This window comes from Pan troglodytes, chromosome 4 (genome assembly GCF_028858775.2).
Source record: "Pan troglodytes isolate AG18354 chromosome 4, NHGRI_mPanTro3-v2.0_pri, whole genome shotgun sequence".
NCBI lineage: Eukaryota > Metazoa > Chordata > Mammalia > Primates > Hominidae > Pan > Pan troglodytes.
In genome coordinates, this window is record NC_072402.2 from 56,814,728 (window position 1) to 56,839,651 (window position 24,924).

The 24,924-nt window shown below is 35.4% G+C and overlaps 1 long non-coding RNA gene across 2 annotated transcripts in view; it reads right to left on the reverse strand.

Moving 5' to 3' along the window:
- The window catches only part of LOC129143966 (uncharacterized), a 228,938-nt gene that overhangs the window by 62,234 nt on the left and 141,780 nt on the right, over positions 1–24,924 (reverse strand). Inside the window, exon 3 of one of the 2 annotated variants that reach the window (XR_008547982.2) lies at positions 11,591–12,300. The exons of the other annotated variant lie outside the window; for it this stretch is intronic. This is a non-coding gene — a long non-coding RNA (uncharacterized LOC129143966). Of the gene's footprint in view, positions 1–11,590; positions 12,301–24,924 lie in introns of those variants that run through there. 2 annotated transcript variants of the gene reach the window in all.

A 24,924-nucleotide genomic window follows, 5' to 3' on the forward strand; every position in this document is an offset into this window, starting at 1 on the left:
TTTTTCCCCAAGCTGTTCTTCACAGACCTCTCTTGTTTCTTACAGGCTAGATATGATACAGCCCTTCAAGGCAGAAACAGGAGCATTTTCAGAGACAGAAAATTTGTGAATCTCTTGTCTATCTTGGAAAATGGGTACTGAAAATTCCAAATGAATACAAACTAGTTGTAGATCTCTTTGGCACCATTCCAAGCTATGCTGTTGAAAGCATTGACAAGCTTAGAGACAGGAATGGTTAGTTTTGGAGCTTAGACAGGCAAAGGAAGTACTCTCCTTTGGCATATAAAATATGTAGACACAGAAGAATGATCTCAGTCACAGTAGCAGCCTGGTTCTGCTAGGGTTTTTTTTTTTCAGCAAAGACTGTCCCTCAGGTAACAAAAATCCCAAACCAAGACCAGCCATGTGAATGGCAAACCAACCACATTCTCTTGTCTTGGACTTGGTGAGCTTGGACCTTCTACAGCTGTACTCATTTAAAACTGCAGCCTAACAAATATTTCTCACTTATTCATTAAATCAACAAATATCTGTTAAGTTCCTACTAAGTGCCAAGCACCATTATACAATTACTCAAACAATTCCACCTCTAAAGGAGCAGTAGTTCTTAAAAGATGAGGCTTTTTCTGATTTATGGGGTTTCTCTTATTCCTGAAGGCATTAAGAAAAAGTAAAGAAGAAATTTGTTGTGATGAGAATTAGTGCACCAGGTTTATATCCTAGATCCTTGAGAGAATGTTAGTGGTTATTCAAGATGGAGAGGTAAGTAAAACTTGCTCCACTCTGTTCATTCTGCATTTGAGGAATGTACAGAATACTGAAGAAGGGGAGGGGGTAGTGCCAGGCCTCTTTGAAAAGGTGCATATGGACTAATTCCTGCAGAACCTCCCCACTTCCTTTGTATAAAATGCACAGAAGCCCTGTCCAGCTTTAACCTGACCTGTCTTTCCTTATTTGGATGTGAAGACTGAAGTCAGCCTAGTAGTGTCCCTGGTATTTGTAATTGGCAGAGATGGCCAGGGAAACCACCACTGAGATTTCATAGTTGCATGACTATTGCTGATGAAATGATTCATTTGCCTTAGAATGAATTGCTAACCATGAGGTCAACTTCAGAGCAGTCAACAGCACTCAGCAAGAGACCAATCAGTAGGAGGTGTATTCTTCAAAGATAAGAGTGAATCTTTCCAGTCATACATAGTAAAAGAGAAGTACAGCTAGAGGATATATATTGAACTTTTACCATAAATTTATGAAAGAACCAACTCAGCAGGTCTAGCTAGACTCATATTGACTTAAAGAGCTTGAATAAAAATATGTTTTTTTCTAGAATATAAATAGTTTTGTAGAAAAATAGCAAACAGGAGCTATAAAATGAAATTGAATGAGCTTATATAGGAACTTGAGTCTTCTCTTATAATGCCTTAAAATGCTATTTCATGTCATCCTAGAGGTTGAAATGTCTATTAATCAGCTTGCACAGGTTTTACCAGTACCACTGTTAAGTTGTGTCCTTCAGGTATTTTACCCTTCTCACTATTTTTTTTTTTTTTTTTTTTTTTTGAGGAGGAGTCTCGGTCTATCACCAAGCTGGAGTTCAGTGGTACGATCTCGGCTCACTGCAACCTCCACCTCCCTGGTTCAAGCGATTCTCCTGCTTCAGCCTGCCGAGTAGCTGGGATTACAGGCACGTGCCACCACACCTAGCTAATTTTTGTATTTTTAGTAGAGACGGGATTTCACCATGTTGGCCAGGATGGTCTTGATCTCCTGACCTCGTGATCCACCCGCCTCGGCCTCCCAGGGTGCTGGGATTACAGGCGTGAGCCACCTTGCCTGGCCCTTCTCACTGTTTTGAATCATCAAAATAAATGTTCGATACTGCTTTTTAGTTAATTAGATTTTATTGACCTTTGGATGACTCTAACACTTGAAAAATCAAGAAAGTATCTAACAAAAGACTAGACCAAGAGGACTCAAGATTCTTCTCTTTCATTTTTGAGATGCTTCTTTAATTGATAAATTATATCTGTTTGAATGATCAAGACACAAAAAGTTTTATCATAGAGGATTTTCAAAACAACATAATAGGGAGATTAATATGTTTCCTGGCTTTTCAGAATTTGGGTGGTAGGCTAGTGAATGCTAGGAACAGCAACCTTTAAAATCATTGGTAATGGCTTCCATTATTTGAAGTTTCCCTTCCCTAACCCCACCTTGTTGGTGCAGGCTCTTCATAGCTACTAAGCAGCATTAACAAGTAAGAACACCAAAAATTGTTGATGGTCTTCTCCACCCACTAGAAGATTAATTTCATGTGGGCAAAATTTTGGGTGTTTTGTTGGCAGCCATATATCTAGTATTTGAAACAATGCATATCACATAGGGAGTACATAATATTTAGGAATGCGTTGAATAAATTCACAAGAAGTTTTCATCTGCCAAGGGATATTGTAGTTCACACTGTCAAATAAATACCCAGGAGCTTAACTTTTGTCTAATTACTGCCTCTTCAGTATTCAAGGGTCTCACAGAGCCTAGCTATTTGAAACAGGCTTTTTCTGATAATTTAAATACTTGGTTTTAGTCAAGTACACACAAATTTGTATAGAGAAGTTTGGTATGGATATTAGTGAAGCCTAAATTATAAACACTCCCTGGGAATTTTAGATTGACTTTGGCAGATCACCAAAGGGTATAACAATTCTAGTTTAGAAGTAGAATCAGCAAGAACCAAAATTGGGTCAACATTCACTGAAGGTGAAGGTGGACAGCATCTTTGCTGAAGCCCTAGGTCACATGAGTTCAGGATGAGAGAGGACCTATGGTTGCCTCCCTACTGACTATATAAGAGAATAATAGACACCTGACTATATAAGAGAATAGTAGACACCAGCCACTAAAGTTGTGGAAGAGAGGCTAGGTATTCCGGTAAAATAATTACCTGGGAGGAGCTGATATAAAAGAACTCTGATTATAAATTGCGTCTTTATTTCCCATCGTGATTGAAGACTGGGGAAAAATGGTTATGCATGAATTTTAAGGATCCTGTTAAAAATAAATTGCTTGAGAAACAGTGTATAACATCAAAGTAGATAATTTTATAGAGTAAAATCAATATTTGGGGAATAAATGTGAAATCTCTAAGTTCTAAAAGGTAATTGTATCTTTCCTTTCTAGTTTATGACCATTACTAAGAGGAATCACTTAAACCAACATTAGCTTAGAGGTAAAGCTCTCTAGCTGTTGAATAATTAATTTCAGAAGTTCCAACTATACATCCCTGAACATTATCTAAGCTGCCAACTCATTTATTCCCTGTATGAAATCTTTCCTTTCCTTTGGACCACGTAGGACCTTTATTCAGCTATATTCATTCACACTTTTTTCCCAGTTCATTAACCAATAGTCAATCTTTCTAAAACTCTGAGGAAGAAAGTTTTAAAAAGGGGGAATAGATGAGAACTATGAGACTCTGCTGTATGTATCTGTGGTAATTCTACTAATTAGAGAAAACCTTGTCAATTGAAACACACACACACACACACACACACACACACATTCATACACATAGACAAAGAAATCCAAATCAAAACACAGTACTTAGCTCTTCCACCCCTCCCAGCCCCCATGGTGGCCTTTGCAGACAGTGTCTAATTAAGGTATCTACTTATAGTTACTTGTCAGTTATCAACTTTTAGTTGGTTATCCTTAGCAACATTTCTGCTCTAGATTTAGCTAGAAATAAATCTTTAATTACATGGATTAGAGATCTAAATGCCATATGAAGCAGCAAATGAAATAAGTCACTTCATCAAACTTAATTATTTTTACTAAACTTTTGAATAAAATAGATTTTCCTGATGCAGTTTAAAAAAAGGAGAGCAAATAGCCATGCATGTGATCTACCGTCCTTCTGGAGCAAGGATAGCTAGTCTTACACTACAGTAAAAAAAAAATTACTTATTTTTATATTTTATTCCCCTAAAATTTTACATTCAAATGATACCTTCCTTAACGATTTAATAGAAATTTTTCTCCAGCCTTAACTTACAATATTTCAAAATATCATTGTTAATCTTTGACCTTCTGTCATGGGGTGAGAAAAAAATAATAAACAATATATAATAATATATTAGAAATAATGTCTATAATTTAATAGTAAATAATATACTTCGGTCATAAGAGACATTTTCTTCATATTTTCTGAGCAATGGAACACAGTCTGTAATAGTTTCATAGCTTTCTTTTCTACACAGCAGTTCCCAAACTAGTGTTTCTAATATGTATGTTTGGCAGAAATAGAATCACTCACAAAAGGAATTTTCAAGATTCTGTTCTCTAACTAGCCAGTATCTTGTCTTTTCCATCCATGAAAATGATAACTGCCCTATTTTATCAAGGTTTCTTTGGTTCTCACCAATACATTTGTTTTATTTAATGGTAGGCATGTAGGAGAGAAATCTTGGTTCATATTGTGAAAGTAAAGTCGCACACAGTTAAAAAAAAAAAGTTCTTTACATGATCCTATACCCAGGAGCAAGATATTGATTAGATTTTCAGTTGTGAACAAAAGCATCTAAGGATGAGAATTCTTTCCAAATCTTTCCTGAAGAGACCTATAACAAATAAGACTTCCTGGACTGACACAATAATGTTTTTTGCTAAATCTTTTCTGGTTTTAAGAAAGTTATGTGAATGTGAAAATTGTGCCTGCTACTTTATATTCCAGGAAATTATATAAGGTGATTTCTAAGGCAATTTTCATAGATGTAGTAACATTCAAATGACCTTCTCCAAGTCACAATCACTCTTCCTTCCTCAACACCCACATTTCTCTTGACAGATGTTTCCTTCTGTCCTTCTTTCATTTATTTTTTCTTTCAACTCAATTAACTCCAGTTCATAATTATTTATTTAGTCCTTGTTATGTGTAAGACACTATAAGGATTTGAAATATTAATAAAGCATTGTAACTCCTCTGGAATTAGAGATCCTTTAAAAGGGGAATTCAGTGAACATAATATGGATGGGAATGAAAATGAGGCTTGTAAGAGACTCTGAGAAAGAAATTGAGAAGGAGGAACCTAGATGATGCGCTCCTTAGGGACACGGCCTGTGCCTTCATATTCACTTGCCAAGCCTGGGGCCAGACTACAAATTAAAGTCCGTATGTAGTATCTCTAAATACATAAAAGTTAATCAAGTAGACTCTCAGATGGTGATTTAACCATGGTCTACCCTCTTAATCTTGACAAATATATTTTTGAATGACAGAATTAAAAATATATAAAAGTTATGTTTTGATACGACTAAAAGTCAGCCAAATTTTAAAAATAACTAAATTTACTTATTCTTTTACATATCTGAGGACACTGTTCATGGATCAACAATGTTTGGATAAGCAATAGAGTAAAAATATGTATAAGTCATAAACTAGTAATATGTTTATTCAATTAATTTATTTTTCAGCCTTTATTTCAGTAGGATGACTATGCTGCATGACCAAGTTTTACACAACTTGTGTTCTATTAACATCAATGATCTAAAGGAATAAAAGTACAAGCACATAAATAGTTTTCAAAATTTAAATGTATTTTTGTCAAACTTGCATAAGAAAGTAAATATTAATATAAATAAGTGAAGGTTATTTTTCATAAGTTTTTAAAATATTGCTTTTCTTCTAAAATACTCAAAATTTTCAAAATTATAAGCAAAATACAAAATGTAATTTATGGCAATCAAAATTTATAATTATTTTATAAATCTAAAGATTGTCATTTAATTTTGAAAAACATGCCACTTATTCTTATGAAATACATTTATAAAAATAAAACTATTTGAAATTTTAGTGATCAATATCCATTTAGTTGCTAATATTAAAGAATTGGCTCCACTGTGCTACAGCTAGACCTATGTTTATTTATAAGCTCTATGAATTATTTAATATTGTAAAATGTTCCTTGTTCTCCATGTGCAAGAGTGACACATAATGTGCTAATTTAAAAGTACTTCCTGAGCCATGAACTGTAAATCAGAAGCAACATAAAATAGATGCTAGCACTACTGGTAGTTTGCTATAGTTGAATTTATTGCATTTATGCTGAGAGAAAGAATATGACAAGTTAAAATAATTTTTTTCTTTTTTTATTACACTTTAAGTTTTACAGTACATGTGCACAACGTGCAGGCTTGTTACATATGTATACATGTGCCATGTTGGTGTACTCCACCCATTAACTCATCATTTACATTAGGTGTATCTCCTAATGCTATCCCTCCCCCCTCCCCCCACCCCACAACAGGCCCCAGTGTGTGATGTTCCCCTTCCTGTGTCCATGTGTTCTCATTGTTCAATTCCCACCTATGAGTGAGAACATGCCGTGTTTGGTTTTTTGTCCTTGCGATAGTTTGCTGAGAATAATGGTTTCCAGCTTCATCCATGTCCCTACAAAGGACGTGAACTCATCATTTTTTATGGCTGCATAGTATTCCATGGTGTATATGTGCCACATTTTCTTAATCCAGTCTATCATTGTTGGACATTTGGGTTGGTTCCAAGTCTTTGCTATTGTGAATAATGCCGCAATAAACATACCTGTGCATGTGTCTTTATAGCAGCATGATTTATAGTCCTTTGGGTATATACCCAGTAATGGGATGGCTGGGTCAAATGGTATTTCTAGTTCTAGATCCCTGAGGAATCGCCACACTGACTTCCACAATGGTTGAACTAGTTTACAGTCCCACCAACAGTGTAAAAGTGTTCCTATTTCTCCACATCCTCTCCAGCACCTGTTGTTTCCTGACTTTTTAATGATCGCCATTCTAAGTGGTGTGAGATGGTAACTCATTGTGGTTTTGATTTGCATTTCTCTGATGGCCAGTGATGATGAGCATTTTTTCATGTGTCTTTTGGCTGCATAAATGTCTTCTTTTGAGAAGTGTCCGTTCATATCCTTCGCCCACTTGTTGATGGGGTTGTTTGTTTTCTTCTTAAAATAATTTGTATTTTCTTTCTTAAGAGCTTCCACTGCTCAAATCCTCCTGATACTCCAAAGAGGCATCCAAATGCAACATGGACAGGGGCACCATCCTCCAATGTTCATGGCGCTTGGGGATTTGGGGCAGCCACTTTTACTTTCAAGGTAATAGGGCAAGAGATGTGGAGAAGGATTTCCTTGGGCCATAAGAACATCTGTGCAGGTACTGAGCTCTGGATCCTAAGTGAAAGAGATGCCTATGAGTTTTTAAATAATTTTTAAGGTAGATTTATGACATGTAGGATCCTTAAAAACTTGAGAACTCAGGGGAGAAACACCTTTAATCCAAGTCCAAGGCCATTACTATCCAGCACCTAGCACACTACCTTATGTATAGTGAGGTTCAATAAATGCCTTCGTTATTACAAAAGTTATTAATTAATTATAAATATGTGGAGTGAGGAGAATATAAAAGAGCTAAACTTTGAAGACTGCTAAAAGGGAGTTTCATAATCCTAGAAAAACAGATTTGTAGAAAAAAACGAGGATGAATTTATCTCTAAAAAGTGAAACTTTGATGTATTGGTAGAATTTCTATAAGGAAGTGTCTGTTAAGCAACTGAAAATCATAGGCTTGATCAAAATAAAATAATCAGTAAAGGCTGAAATATTATGACTCATACCTTAGGGTTTGTTTGTTTGTTTTTGGAAAAGTTAAAAAAATACAAAGTATTCCACAAAATAATGCATGAGGTTCCTATTTTAAAGATGGTGGTGGAAGGTAGGTGTTTCTGTCTTTCTTTCCTAAGAATAAAATTAAAACTCAGAATGCAAACTTCATTTTTGGTAAAAATAGAAAACAGCTGAAGTGCCAAACTACAAAATAGGTCTAGAGGGCTGTTCACATCTTGTTAAGGGCAGTGCAGAAAGAATCAGGTGGAGGGACTCACAGCAGTAGGTCTAGGGGGAAAAAACAGTAAAGATATTTTCTTGAAAGAGAAGAACACAACCTGAGTCCCAGTTGCTAAATCCTTTGTTTTTAACAGCTGGACAATGGTACACACACTGGGGGCAGCAGCAAATAAGGGTGGAGCTAAAAACAAAAATCACATAGTCAAGCTATATTTCCAGGAAGCTGGCTGTCTCTGCAGCAGCAAGGCAGACGAGAGACCTTACACTGTAAACAATCCCAAAGCTGGGGAGAAGTAAATGCTATATGAACTTCCTACACACCCAAGGATAAGAAAACTCCAGTTAGCCTGGGATTCTGTGCTCGCTCCTCTGCACATCAATTTCCTATCAATACCTGATCCAGGGAAATTTTACCTCCTTCAAAGATGAACACTGAACATAAAAAGCAGCAAAATTTCTATACAAAATTTTGACAAGAGAAAAATGCAGAAAGAAATATATAAAATAAAAGTCAAAAAAGAAAAGCCACTAGAAAAAATTAGCACATAACAGACAAAAATTGTACCAAAATATACCATCATGAATAGCCCCTCTGAATTAAAGGATTAATTATCCCTATAAAAAAAAGGAGACAAAACAGAAATATAAAGGTTCACAGATGAAATGCTGATGAAAGAGGAGACAAAATGTGAACAAAAGAGCTCGGGAAAAAAAATGAAAAAACACATAAATGAAGACAAAACTGGAAGAAACGTAAAACGGGAAGTTTTAAAAACACAATAATAGGAATAAATAATGATGTAAGAAAATAAAAAGGAAATAATAATTTTTTTTCAATTCAAGAGAAACTGACAGGGAGAATAGATAAAGGGGATTACATGCATAATTGAAGTCCCCAAAGAAGAAATCTACAAATAATAAAATAGCATAAATTTATAAGAATAAAATTCAAGAAAACATTTCTAAAATTAAAGAAGACTTGAAGTTAAATATTGATATGACACATCATGTCCCTGAGAATATTGACCCCAATGGGTCAACATGAGTCATATCCCAGTTAAAAGGACTTCAAATATAAAGAAATATTCCTTTGACAGTCAAAAACTTAAAGAAATTATTATTAAACACATGAAAGCTGCCTTTCTCATTCATAAGAAGAAAAATTCAAATTAGAATTGTATTGATATATAATTTTTCATCTATAAAGTTGGCAAGAAAACAGATAATGTACCCTTGGGGATGATGTAGAGATAACAGGCACACTGATAGTCAAAGTATAAATTGGTATGACTCCTATTATGATAAATTTGCTTATATCCATGCAAATTTCAAATGAATATCACCTAGAAATGGCAATTTCTCTTTCAGAAATTTATTGTATAAACATAATCTTAAACATGTGAAATAACATACATATATAAGTTTTTTGCAATATTATTTATAACAGCAAACAATTAAAACCACACACACACACACACACCCCTTCACATAATGGAATACCATACAGTCTTAAAATGAATGAAGAAGCTCTTTATGTATTAATATGGGGTGATATTCAAAATATAGTATGAAGTGGAAAATATCAATGTGTGGAACAACTCATATTCTGTCATCCAAGTGATAAAGATAAATATAAGAAGGTATGTTTGTGTACATGAGTGTGCTAGATCTATTCTTGTGAATCTCAGGAAGAATACATAAAATGATAACATGAGTTGCCTCTGGGAAGGGGAACTGGGAAAGGGCTAAAACAATACAGTTGAGTCTGAAAATTTGGAAACCACATTAAGATTCTTACATGCATTTACATACTACTTAGGTTTGGTAGGCAATCATCTACTAAAGCCAATACAATTATAGTGGCCTGAATAATTTAATGTGGATCAAGGAACAATCTGTAGACTAGAAACAGTTGATTATTCCAGGGCTGGCCAATAAAACTTTCTGCAGTGATTAAAATGTTCTATAATTCTGCACTATCTTATATGGTAGTCACTAGCACATCTAGCTACAGCTTTTAAACACTTGAAATATGGTTACTGTAACTAAGGAATTATTTATTTTATTTTATTTAATGTTTTTCCACTTAAATTGAAATGGCTACCTGTGGCTAGTGGCTACCATATGGGACAGCAGAGCTTTATACTAAAAAATACTGAGCTCTAAGCATTAAAATACTGAGCTTTGAAGACAGAATATTTATGACATTAACATGAATAATTTATACTTTTCTCCTGCAATACAATGCTCTGTATACAAAAGCCTAGTCTTCAGCTGGGTAGGTTTGTTCCTGTTTCTCAAATTCCTCCAAGCCCTGGCCAGAGCATCAGTTAGGCTACATGGTGTCTCTGTAGAAATTAGGAAAAAGGAGCAACTCCACAAGCAGATGGCTGGAACAATAAATGGTGGCTTGGTGTGTACTACAAAAGGTGACCCTCTCTTTGGGCAGTCCCAACCTCTGCCAAGGCAGGCAGCTGGTAAGGGGAGCACAAGCTGGGTTCCGCCTGCACTCGCACCCTTGTGAAATTGTGGCACTCTTGTCCTGTGAAGCATCTGCCCACTTGCGTATGGTGGCCCTGCCCATAACCTCTCCCCAGAACTGAAGCAAGTGTTGACCATTCAACCACAGAGACCTTCAAGATCCAGATTCCCTCTACCCCCTACTGTGTTAACTCCTTAAGTCTAAAATTTGTCTGCTAGCAGGATCTGAGCCTTCTGCCTTTCTTTTCTCCAGAATTATTCCCATATTATAATTATAATTATAATTATTATGAAGGTATAGAAATGCCTGCGTCAGAACACAGGTTTGAGGATTAAACAATGTAATTCATGGATAACATTGATCTTTTGTCTAGGCTTCAGTGGGTGCACAGTAATGCTTAGTTCATCCTCCCACATGGATGTGATGGTGTGTATGTTAAAAAGAAATGGTCCCTACAAATGTATCAGTTGCCACCTGCATGTTGGTGACATGCAACAGAGGCTTAGAGAAAGTACATGAGAAGCAGGATCTGAGCATAAGTAGGAAGCTCGTGTGTGTGTACATCTATCTGAATTCGGAGGGATAGTTTGTTAATGGAATTTAACCATAGCACACACTTCAACACTCCCCACCCCCTGACTTTCCTGGTTCTGTTCATCAAACTGTGTATATTTTCCTGATCTCTCTGCTTTGTTCAAATTAGTCTGCTTTATGAATAAAAAAGTTGAGTTTCAAATGTTTAAAGTGATTTACCCAAAGCTGCACAACTGGAGGCAGAGTCCAGTTCCTTTCTAGACTCTAAGTTAGTTTTCTTTAGACCAAATTCTAGCTAATTAAATATAATATGCCAGTAATAACATATTTGTCATTTGTCTGTCACAGTTCATGCTACTGACCCAACATAAAGTATGGACTATGAAGAAGGTTTGTGTATAGCTTGATTAGTCACCAAATTTGCCTCGTTAGAATTTACTGAATGATGAGCCTTTATTCTCACAGACCTCCTGAGCTGAGAGTATAAGAGGCCATGAAATTCAAGCTCCCAATTTACACATGAGTGGTAGTGATTCATTCAAATTGTGTAATTCATTCCTTCCCTGGGTCTTCTTATGACAGTGACAAACCAGAGAGAGAACTGGTCAAGCTACGGTTAATGTGAGAAATAGGAGAAAAACCAAGTTTCTTAAAGGACTGATCCTTGAACCCTTGACTTATTTGTAAGGAAGAAAAGACATATTTTTCTACATATTGCGTTAATTACCCAGTGCACTAAATAAAGCCCCAAACATGGCACACCCAATACTTGGTAATACGTATGTAAATTCTTATTTTGGTCTCTTTTGACTCAAAGGAGGGAACTAAGAAAGAGGTCTGATCTATTTTAGGCCCCAAATTAAGGATGACCAATTTAAAATTCATCAACACAGTATTTATAAATAAAACAAGACTCAGTTGAGGTGATAATACTTCCTCCCTGTCTCCCACTCTCTGAAGTGTTGCAAGCTTACCTTCAGGCCTAAAATTAGGGCAGCCTTGCTGAGTCATTAATAAATTTTGCCCCTATACCTCAGAAGACCATAAAATCCTTGACAACAATACTTAAAAGCTTGTCTTCCTGAGCCCACACTTCTATCATGGAACCAGACCCAAATTCCATTATGGTTCCAGAAAACTATTCCTGGCAAATCAGATCATTGCCAGTGACCTAGAGGCATCCACTTACTTTGGCAGAGAGGGTATTTTCCTCCTTACAGAAGTAGAAATGAGGTTATCTTCCTTAGCTTCAATCAGTCACCAAATTTCCCTTATTAGTGATTTATTTTGAGAAGAATCTTTCTTCTTATGGGAACTCAGAGATTCAGACAGACTGTTGGGATTGGTAGGGACTTAGTGTTCATAAAACCCAAGTTCCTCATTGGACACCTAATAAACAACAAACACAGGACTATCAGGAGAAGTCTTATGTATAATTAGTAGATTTAAAAAAAAAAAACTTCAGAGTTCTAGTCGTATTTCTCTTGTAATTACTCAACATCACAGTAACATAAAATCCAGTGGATAACATAAAATTACCCTATATTCAAACATTCACTCATTCAATTCATAATATTCATCAGGAATTTGTGCAAGCTCCTGTACTGGATACTAACTATAAAACAAAGAATACAATTGATGTGGTTTCTGCCTTCACAGGACTTAATTTAGTGGGTTACACAGACAATATGAAAGGCAACTATGATCATGTGATGCTTATGTATGAGGGAAGAACAGGGGTGTGACAGGAGCATATGGGTTGAGAAACTGGTAGACGGGGAGACCTAAAACATTCCTGAACATTTCTGGACATCAAGGAAGGCTTTCTGGACAAAGTAACACATAAGCTATACCCTGAACAATCAGTTAAGAGTTAGCTGAAAATGAGAATGGGGATAAAAAGGAGGAGTGTCCCAAGCAAATCCAAAGACCCTGAAGTAAGTGAAATAAAGCAAATTCAATGAACCATAGCCATGCAGTCTAGCAAGAACTCAGATAGTCCAGGACAGCATAGTGAGCCACAAGGCTGGAAAAGCAAGCAAGACTCAGATTATAAACTGTATCATTATACTCTGCATTAAAGAGTTTGAACTTTTGTCTAAAAGTTTTGGAACCAAATAAAGAACTTTAGCATCTGGAAAAGATTACTGTGGTTACATTATGTATGGGAAATGAATTGGAAAAGAATAGACTTAAGCCAAGGAAGTCAGTTATGGGGAGGTTGCTTAGGAATCCAGACATGCGATGTTGTAGTCTGAACTAAAAATAGTGAATGCATTTCAGAAATATTTATGCAGTTGAATGGGCAGACCTGTGATTTACCAGGGCAAACAAGAATAGCCAAGAGCTTATCCCTCTCTATATCTCCCTTGCCCAACAGCACATAAATATGAGACATCACAGATCAAGCCAGCAATAAAACTCCTGGAGTAAACCACCTGACCTCCAATGCTTCTAGGTTAAAGTCTTCAAGATTTATAGGATGAAGGCTAACAAAAGCCGTCCTTTCTCACTAGTGTTCATTTTGCAGATACTTATTGAGGGTCTCCTGTGTTTCAAGCATTAGCCCATGTCCTGGGAATACAAATGAAAAGGACACAGTGTCCACACTTAAAGATCACTGTATTGTAAATGAGGCAGATATATGAATGGATAATTATAAAACAATGCATAAGTAAAGTTTTGCTAACTCTGAATGAGTATATAGAAACACATAATCCAACCAAGGAAATCATGAAAGCCTCTGTGGGTACCTTCATAGGAGGTTTCCAGGGCTCATTCATAAAAATGAGTAGGAATACATAGAAGAAAGGAGGAAAAGGGAGGTATGGTATCAATAAAGGCATAAAATTAAAAAGTTACATGGTTTCTGGATGAGGGACATAAGCAATACTGCACAACTGAGGCATGAAGTGAGAGGCAGAGTGCTGTAAGATAAAGGTCAAGAGGTTCATAGGGATGGCCTGCTGGGCCATGTTAAGAAGATTGTATTTTAACTGCTAGGCAATGGAAAGCTATTGAAAATACTGAAAATAGCAAAACATAAGTTTAATTGTCCTTTTTAGTGTAGTGGTGAGTGAAAAAAAGGTCCAATAAAATCAGATTTGTGTTTTTGATACTGATACTATGATATATGTACAGAGAATGTGATTTAAAGGAATATATCTAAAAGTAAGAATGCAGGAGGCTCTTGAAAAAGTCAGAAAGAGAAATGATGAAGGCATGATCAGTGCCTGATATCAAGCAATGTTAGAGATGGAGAGAAAAATGAATGAGAGAATCTTAGAAGAAAACACCGGCAGAATTTTGTGATAGATTGTATTGGGATTGGTAAGGGAGCAGGACAAAAAAAGTGTAGTTAGTTTCTAACTTAAGGGACTGGGTAGGTCTAATCATTGAAATAGAGAATACTGAAGATGAGTTCATTTTGTTTATTGCATTATAAATGTCTAGGTAACATATGGCTGTAACTCTGGTATGTTGAAATATATGTGAGTCCAGATCATCAAGATGATGTAGACTTTTGAGTTATCAACATATGGGTGTCAAGGAGACTCTAGAAACAAATGGGGGCAGCTATTTATTTATTGTCTAATTGATCAAACACATATTTACTACTTTGTAAGTGTATCAGAATATTACATAGAGGAAAAGTGTGACAAGAACAGAACACTGACAGCTAAAAAGACTAACATTCAAGAGGTGAAAAAAGGCAGAGGTATCTACAAATGAGACAGTGGAGAAACCATCAGATAGTTTCAAGAAGAACCAAGAGTGTGGGTATCACAGAAGTCAGGAAAACAGAAAGCAAAATGAATAATTCTAGTAAAATAAGGATTAAAATGACATTTGCAAGAAGACATAACTATCCTAAATATATATGCATTCAACGTTGGAGCACACAAATTCAGAAAACAAGTTCTTCTTGGCCTACAAAAAGACTCAGACAACCACCCAATAATAGTGGGAAATGTCAACATCCCACTGACATCATTAGACACCCCATCGAGGCAAAAAACTAGCAAAGAAATCCTGGACTTAAACTTGACACTTGACCAATTGTAACTAATAGGCATCTACAGAACACTCCACCCAGTAACCACAGAATATTCATTTTTCTCATCTGTACATGGAACATTATCCAAGATCAACCACATGCTCAGTCATAAAGGAAGTTTCAATAAATTCAAAAACATTGAAATCAAACCAAGCACACACTCAAACCACAGTGCAATAAAAATAGAAATTCATATCAAGGGGATTTCTAAAAACTATGCAAATTCGTGGAAATTAAACAACTTGTTCCTGAATAATTTATGGACGAACATAGAAATTAAAGCAAAAATCAAAAAATTATTTGAAATTGATGAAAATAGGGACAACACTCACCAAACTGCCTGGGATACAGCTAAAGCAGTGTTAAGAGGAAAGCTAACGGTACTAAATGGCTTTATCAAGAAGTTAGAAAGATTTAAAATTAACAATCTAACTTTGCACCTGAAGGAACTAGAAAAAAAAGAGAGCCAACCAACCCCAAGGCCAGTGGAAGAAAAGACATAACAAAATTTAAAGAAGAACTGAATGAAATTGACATGCAAAAATCCATACAAAAGATCTTCTCTCTTTCTTTTGTTAATCTAGCTAGCTGTCTACCTATCTTGTATGTTTGTTTGTTTCTTGAAGGAGCAGCTCTTGGTTTCATTGATCTTTTGTATGAGGTACATTGGGAAAATGAGGCCCAAAATGATTAAATAAATTATTTGTAGACACATAAATAAATTCTTAGTGGCTAAATTGATCTTTCTTCACTGACAATATGATTTCATACCTAAAAAAACCCTAAAGAACCCACCAAAAGTTTACTAGAACTGATCAAATATTTTAGTAAGGTTTTATATACAAAATCAATGTACAAAAGTCAGTAGTATTTCTAGACACCAATAGTGTCCAGGCTAAGGGTCAAATCAAGAACACAATTCCACCTAAAATAGCCACAAAGAAAATAAAATATCTATAAGTACAGCTAACCAAGGAGATGAAAGATTTCTACAAGGAGAACTATAAAACACTGCTGAAAGAAATCAGAGATGACACAAATAAATGGAAAAACAGCCATGCTCATGGCTTAGATGAATCAATATCACTAAAATGGCCACACTGTCCAAAGTAATTACAGATTCAATGCTATTCCTGTCAAAGTACCCACGTCATTCTTTACAGAATTAGAAAAAACTATTCTAAAATTCATATAGAACCAAAATAAAGCCCAAATAGCCAAAGCAATCCTATGTGAAAACAACAAAGCCAGAGGCATCACAGTTACTTCGTCCTATACTATAAGGCTCTAATAACCAAAACACATGGTGCTTGTATAAAAACACACATAGAACAATGAAACAAGATACAAAATCAGAAATACAGCTGCACACTTACAATCATCCAATCTTTGACAAGGCCAACAAAAACAAGCAATGGGGAAGAGCTACCTATTCAGTGAATGGTGCTAGGATAACTGGCTAGCCATATGCAGAAGAATAAAACTAGACCCTTACCTCTCAACATATACAAAAATTAACTAACAATGGATTAGAGATTTAAATGTGAAACCCCAAAACTATAAAAATACTAGAAGAAAACCTGGAAAATACCCTTCTTGACCTTAGCCTGGGCAAATAAATTTTGGCTAAGTCCCCAAAAGCAATAGCAACACAAACAAAAATTGACAAGTGGACTCTTAATAGAACTAAAAAGCTTCTGCACAGCAAAAGAAGCTATCAATGGAATAAACGAACAACCTACAGAATGGGAGAAAATATTGCAAACTACATATCTGACAAAGTATAATATCCAGAATCTATAAGGAACTTAAATCAACAAGTAAAAACCAAACAATCCCATTAAAAAATGGTCATGGACATGAACAGATATTTTTCAAAAAAAGGCATACAAATGGCAAACATATTTAAAAAATGCTCATCATCACTAATCACCAGAGAAATGCAAATCAAAACCACAATGAGATATCATCTCACACAAGTCAGAATGGCTATTATTAAAAGCCAGAAAACAACAAATGCTGGTGAGGCTACAGAGAAAAGGGAATGCTTATATACTCTTGGTGGAAATGTAAATTAGTTCAGCCACTGTGAAAAGCAGTTGGGAGATTTCTCAAAGAACTTAAAACAGAGCTACAAGTGACCAAGAAATCCCATTACTGGGTATATACCCAAAGGAAAATAGATCATTATACCAAAAAGATACATGCACTTGTATGTTTATCATCACCCTATTCACAATAGTAAAGATGTGAAATCAACCTAGGTGCTCACCAATGGTGGATTGATGAAGAAAATGGAGCACATATACACCAAGGAATACTATGCAATCATAACAAAGAACAAAATCATGTCCTTTGCAGCAACATGGATGGAGCTGGAGGCCATAAGCCTAAGCGAATTAACACAGGAACAGAAAGTCAAATATTGCATGTTCTCACTTAGAAGTGGAAGCTAAACATTAAGCACCCAAGGACATAAACATGGGAACAGCAGACACTGCAGGCTACTTCAGGGAAGAAGGAGAGAGAGAGGGAAATGGGTCAAAAAAACTACCTATTGGTTACTATACTCACTACCTGGGTGCAATATACTCATGTAACAAACCTGCACATGTACCATGTACTCCCTGTTTCTAAAATAAAAGTTGAAAAAAAATTCTACATGCCAAACTGTAAAAATTAAAATAAAATAAATTTACCTTTGATTCAAAGACTATAAAATGTACTGATGATACTAGTGAAAGTAACAGGGTAATCTTTAACAAAATGGGCCACCCAAGTTGACCTCAATATACCCAGTGGCCAACCACCGCAGAGCTTAAACTTTGGTCCCTGGCCCCCCACAACTGGGAAAATAATTGAATCAAATACAATTATCTTGTACAATGTAGGGATTTTATTTTTCCCTTGAGGCTAGCCAAAGAAAAGGAACTCTCCAGGGTAATGTTTAAGAAATGGACTCTCCTATAATGTGAAAAGAGCACTGGACCAGGATTAAAGAGAATTAATGCTCTAACCAACACTAATATTCTTGGTAATCTTAGGCAACCCATTTAAGTTTGTGGACCCTATATTATTTATCTATAAAATCTAGATGGACTAGATAATCTTTAAAAGCCCTTCCTACCATTCCTCTATATGAATATAGGCATGATTACCTACTAGGACTTACTATGACCATAGATACACAAATCTGTTCACTCATAGGATATTCCAAGGACTCCTGGAAGCCATGTGTTCTATGCCCTATTTTGGAAAGTTCTGTTTTTCTTCCAACTAGGAAAGCAATGTGAGAGATAGAATTTTGTGTTTTCCTTCAAGATGAGAAAACTCATTTATAAATTTGCGGCAACGCATATTAATCTCACAGTAAACGCCCACATAGCAACTGGCTTCATACAAAAAATAAAACAAAATAAAGGTCCTCAGAGAAACAGAACCTTTATTAAAAGATTTTTTTTTCTTAAATATCTACATCAAGTTGTTCTCATAGTCTTTAAAATGCCTCTCATTAAATCACAGACCTTGTTCTGGGCCTGAGAGAGTTTTTCATGAGTGGAATTGCAATGTTCTGTCAGCCTTTTGGAAGAAGACCTCAGAGAGTTTTAAATAATTAAAGCATTTACATTTTAGAAGCAGGAAATAAAATGAAAGTCTTTTCAACATATCTTGTTTTTGTAGGCTTATCAGAAGGTAAGATAGTAAAATAGGACTAGGAAGGTGAAGAGAAGCTAAAGCAGGATATATTGTCAAACAAGTTATCTTAGAAGGTAACTGGTCCTCAATTCCACTGGTAATTGGGAGAGAGTATAGAACACAACTCAGAGTTAACGTAGCTGAAAAATAGGAAGCTAGAGTATTTATCTTCCAACCCCATCCATCATTGGCTGGGAGCTGCTCCTAGGGACATGAATTCCACTAGCTTGGTGTCCAGGTCAGGAGAAAGTCATCAAGTGAAGAACTGCAAATGCTTGCAGAAGGAAATGGATCTTAATGACCCAGGAGTGCCGAGAGGATATGGTTGGGGCACAGGCAATATCCCCTACATTTCTCAAATACACTCTACACTTCACAACTCAAATCTATGTGCATGCTGTTTCCTCTGCCTAAAATGTTTGTTTCTTTCCTCCTTCTTTTATTCCTCCTCCAATACTAAAAGTTAACCTTTTTTCAAAATTTAATCTAAATTGTATATTTTTGTGAAGTGAAGTTTATTTAACAGTTTTTCTTTATGTAAAAGTAGTGTAATAGCTAACATTCACTGAGTTCTTAATAAATACTAAGTACCTTCTAAGGTAAATACTATTAATATCTCCATTATACTGTAACACATGTAATGGCACCTGAGATATTAAAGATAGGTGATAGAGCAAGGATTCAAGCCAAGATAGTCTGTCTCTAGAACCCATGCTCGAAAACGTGATATCCCAAAGACTTAAAGCATGTAGCAAACTGCCCCCAAGGGTTCAGCATCTAGATGGGGACACAGGTTACTTACAAGATAAGGAATATCTGGTAGTTATCAAATAAGTAAAACACATACAAACTTTTCTTTTGTATTAAAGACTAAGGATTAAAGAATCAATATGCATCTATTTGTTCTATAAGGTAAATAAAGAGTTCTGGAAAATAGCATTATTCAAACACAAAATTGTTGTTAATTCTCTAGAAATGATTACAGACCTATTTCTCAGATTAGGAAGCATACTGAGTACTAATACAAAGAAATAAATATGAATTCACATCTAGTCATACTTACAGTGAAACTACAGATATGTTTATTTTAAAGATATCTTTAAAATAACCTGAAAGCAAAAGAAGATAATGTAAAAAGAACAAGAATTAGACTAACAGCAGGCTTCCCAAAAACAGCTGTAGAGACCAAGGGAAATTGGTCTCTACAAAGACAAAGGGATATTTCAAAGTGCTGAAAGAAAGTAACTATCAACTCATAAATATCTGACCAGCTAAATTATCATTTAAAAGTGAAAGTAAAAATCAAGATAATTTTAAATTAGAAAACTTGAGAGAATGTTTACCACTAAGGATCTTCTGTGAAAAGATATCAAAAGAAATGTATCCAAAAAGAAGGAAATTGAACACAGAAAGAAGAAATGAAATAGTATGAAGAAAATGAGCACGGAAATTAGCAAATGTTTTGATAATTTTTTTTTTTTTTTTTTTTTTTGAGACAGAGTCTCTCTCCATCGCCCAAGCTGGAGTGCAGTGGCGCGATCTGGGCTCACTGCAAGCTCTGCCTCCCGGGTTCACACCATTCTCCTGCCTCAGCCTCTGGAGTAGCTGGGACTACAAGCGCCCGCCACCACGCCCGGCTAATTTTTTGTATTTTTTAGTAGAGACGGGGTTTCACCGTGTTAGCCAGGATGGTCTCCATCTCCTGACCTCGTGATCCGCCCGCCTCGGCCTCCCAAAGTGCTGGGATTACAGGCGTGAGCCACCGCGCCCGGCTATGTTTTGATAAATTTAAGCATGCATTGACTACATAAAAATAAACATAATGGCTAATTTGGAGGATCAAAAAATAGTCAGTATTAAAATACTAGACAACAATGACAAACAAGATGGGGATGATAACAGTTACAATAATCTAAGTCTAGAATATTCAGAGAGGCTTGATTTATCTCTAACAAATAGAAATGGAAAATAACTTTCAATTTTTGTATGTGTAGGTAAGGAGGGAAGGAAAAAAAGAAACAGGGTGAATTTAATAAAATATAAGATAAGGAAGAGAGCAAATAAAAAACCTATAAAATATAAAGAAAAGATAATATGAATTATAAGAGTTAACAACTATATAGTCCTTATATGTGTAAGGTACTGCTCTAAATATTTTACATATATAAAGTCATTCATTCTCCATAACAACCCAATCAAGCACTATGATATTATTATAATTTCCCTTATTTTACAGATGAGAAAAGTAAAGGGAGGTTAGAATTAAAACATAAGTATAGCACCAAAGTCTGTAGTATTAACTAGTATATTATGATGCATCTAGAAGGGAATCTAAATATTAGTAATCAAAACTAATGTAAATTCATTAAATTTATAAGTTAAAGAGAGATTCTTAGGCTATCTATCTATCTATCTAACCAATGACATCAAAGGCTGGATATTTATAAAGACAATAGACAAATCTCAGTCAAGACTATTCATAAAAAGAAGGAATGGGCTAGTAAATAAAAGGTGACATGTAAACAAACTAATATCAAACTATTAGAACTTGTAAGAATTGCAACAAATTTCCTGGTTGGATATAAGATAAATGTATACTATCATCTTTATATGCCATTGCAAATCATTTGAAATGTACTTTTAAAAATATACTACTTTTGATTCCTAATCCAACTATAAAATGTCTAGAAATAAATATACCAAAATATGCATAAGACTTTGTAGAAGAAAATATTGACATTACTGAAATATTGCTGATGAAGTTTCAGTAAGGTAAAAATGACAATTATGCCCAAATTAACCAATAAATTCAATTTGATCCTAATAAAATTCCAAAAGGATTATTTTGGTGAAACTCTACAAATGAAGATAAAAATCATTTGCAATGACAACAATATTCAAGACAATTCTGAAGTGCAAAATTAATTTTATCAGATAACAAAGTTCATGTTTTTTGCAATGAGATATTTTAATATAGCTTCTCAGCTAATTAAAAAAGTATAAAATTTGTTAGTACAGTTGTGAAAAGCAGTTAATGAACTATTTCTTAAATATATGTACAGAAATCTTGACTGCCAAAAAAATACATACAGTTTTTAATCACAAATAATCAAACATAATTGAAAACCAGTGAGCTATTGCATTCAGCTGTGAATAAAAGGAAAACACTCAAAATTTCTTGTTAAGAGTGTGTTCATTCTCACATCGAAGTGCTGGGTGAGACCAGTCACTGTACAATGCAGCAGAGGAACAAGCTCCCATCTAGTTGGTTTTGACGGAGCATAGCAGCTGTCAGGCTGAATCAAGAACAAGGTCACTATCCATGGGAACAAAGATGCTTGCAAGATGAAGTAGACCTTAAACCAATCCAATCTATGGATTAAGGACATTGAGCATTGGCAAATATTCCCGTTCATGACCATCTGAATTAGTTCTCAGGTAAACACTTTATAATTCCTGAAGAAAAACCAAAGGGCAGATATATCTTTAATGTGGAGCATCTGGGGACATCTTTGGATACTTATACCTCCAAGAAAAGGAAAGTCAAGTGATTTTGAGGTTACTCTCAATTAGCAAGCCAAAGAATCAGGAAAATGGTCTGGAAGCAGGTGTCTACACAGCCTATATGAATCTGGCTCTCTGTCTGTATCGTGCCTCCAAAGTGTAACTGATGCCTTCCCCATGTATGCTGTCAAAATCTCATGCAAGATACGCTACAAGTGAAGGATCAAAGGTTTAAATGTAAGACCTCAAACTATAAGACTACTAGAAGAAAACCTAGGAAACATCATTCCGGACATGGGTCTTGGGAAAGAATTTATGTCTAAGTCCTCAAAAACAATTGCAATAAAAACAAAAAATGACAAGTGGGGCCTAATTACATTAAAAAGATTCTGCACAGCAAAAGAAACTATTAACAGAGTAAACAGACAACCTACAGAATGGTAGAAAATATTTGCAAACTGTGCATCTGACAAAAGTCCAATATCCAGAATCTATAGGGAACTTAAATCAAGAAACAAAAAACAAATAATCCCATTAAGGTCAATGGGCATGAACAGATATTTCTCAAAAGAAGACTTACTTGTAGCCAATAATCATATGAAAAAATGCTCATTATCACTAATCATCAAAGAAATGCAAATCAAAACCACAATGAGACAATATCTTACATCAATCAGAATGGCTATTGTTAAAAAGTCAAAAACAACAGGTGTTGGTGAGGCTGCAGAGAAAAGGGAACACTTACACACTGTTGATGGGAATGTAAATTAGTTCAGCCACTGTGAAAAGCAGTTTGGAGATTTCTCAACGAACCTAAAACAGAGCTACCAAATGACCCAGCAATCCCATTACTGGGTGTATACCCAAAGGACAATAGATCATTATACCAAAAAGATATACACACTTGCATGTTCATCACAGAACTATTCACCATAGGAAAGTCATGGAACCAACCTAGATGCCCATCAGTGATGGACTGGATAAAGAAAATGTGGTATATATACACCATGAAATACTACACAACGATAAAAAAGAACAAAATCATGTCCTTTGAGGCAATATGGATGGAACTGGAGGCCATAATCCGAGGAGAATTAATGCACGAACAGAAAACCAAATACTGCATGTTCTGACTTTGCAGTGGGAGCTAAACACCAGGTACTCATGGACATAAAGATAGCAACAGTAGGAACTGAGGACTGCTAGAGGGGGAAGGGAGGGAGGGGGCAAGGGTTGAAACATTAATTGTTGAATACTATACTCAGTACCTGGGGATGGGAACATTCATGCCCCAAACTTCAGCATCATGCAATATACCCAGGTTAGAAACCTGTGCATATACCCCTGAATGTAAAATAAAAGCTGAAAAAAAGTTTATTTTTTAACAAAATTGCAGAACTCAGGTTCCAGTCCTAATTTAGCCAGTAAAGATTTATTTATGTGACAATGAATAATCTATTTAATCAACTTGGGCCTCAGTTTTTCCATATACCTCATACAAAGAGTCTACTTGCTCATGTAGACACTTCAGCTTTTCTGATTACCTAATATGAAGTAGCTCATCCCCAGTAACTTACTATTAGATAGCTTTGTTTATTTTTGTATGACAGCTGCTATCATTGAAATATTATTTTATGACATTATTGCTTGTCTCTCCTTTCCTTCAACCAAGAAAAAGTCTTTGGTACCTTGTCAGGTTATTTTTACATCAATACTCACACCTGGAATTGTGCCTGGCACATGATATACTATCAAGAAACATTTTTTAGATGAATTAAATGCCAATTCTCATCTATGTTCTATAATCCCCAACATGGCAAGCTGCGAATCAAATTCCAAAAACTCTGATAATTTTTAAAAGGTAAAAAGTCTGATAAAGGATATCTTAATGTTCCTTTTGGCATAGGCAATAAAAGAGACAGAGGACAAATAAACAATGGTAGTATATATAAATAAGACAAGCTGTAGACAAACTATTAAAACATTTGTCTAATAAACCCCCAAGAGCCTATCTATGGTGAGGAGAACTTGATTGTCTTCTCCAAATAGTGTACAGAGCATTGATCACTATTCCAGGTTCTGTCACACAACTTCCAGTTTCAAAAAAATCATATTCATCATGTCAGGATTGCTTCATAATGGATAAAGAAATGGATAGAAAGAAATAGAAAGAAATAATGGATAAAGAAAGCTAAACAATATGCTAGGATTAATAAGCTTTCTTTCTTTCTTTTCTTTTTTTTGAGACTGAGTTTCCCTCTTGTTGCCCAGGCTGTGCAACAGTGTGACCTCAGCTCACTGCAACCTCCACCTCCCAGGTTCCGATTCTCCTGCCTCAGTCTTCCTAGTAGCTGGGATTACAGGCAGATGCCATGACACTCAGCTAATTTTTGTATTTTTAGCAGAGAAGGGTTTTCACCATGTTGGTCAAGTCTAGTTTCGAATTCCTGACCTCAGATGATCTGTCTGCCTTGGCCTCCCAAAATGCTGGGATTACAGGCATGAGCCACTGTGCCTGGCCAATTAATAAGCTTTCTTATTCAATAGTTTGAAAGAGAGTTGGGTTCCAACCCCAGTTCCATCAGTTATCAGCCATGCAACATGGACAAGTTATTTAATTTCTCTGAACCCCATTCTCTGATGTATAAAGTACGGTCAATAATAACTATTTCTTAGGGTTAATATGCAATTACATGCAATTACAAATTTATAATTGTAAGGACTCTAGAAATGTGTTTAAGTATCTTGAATGTCAA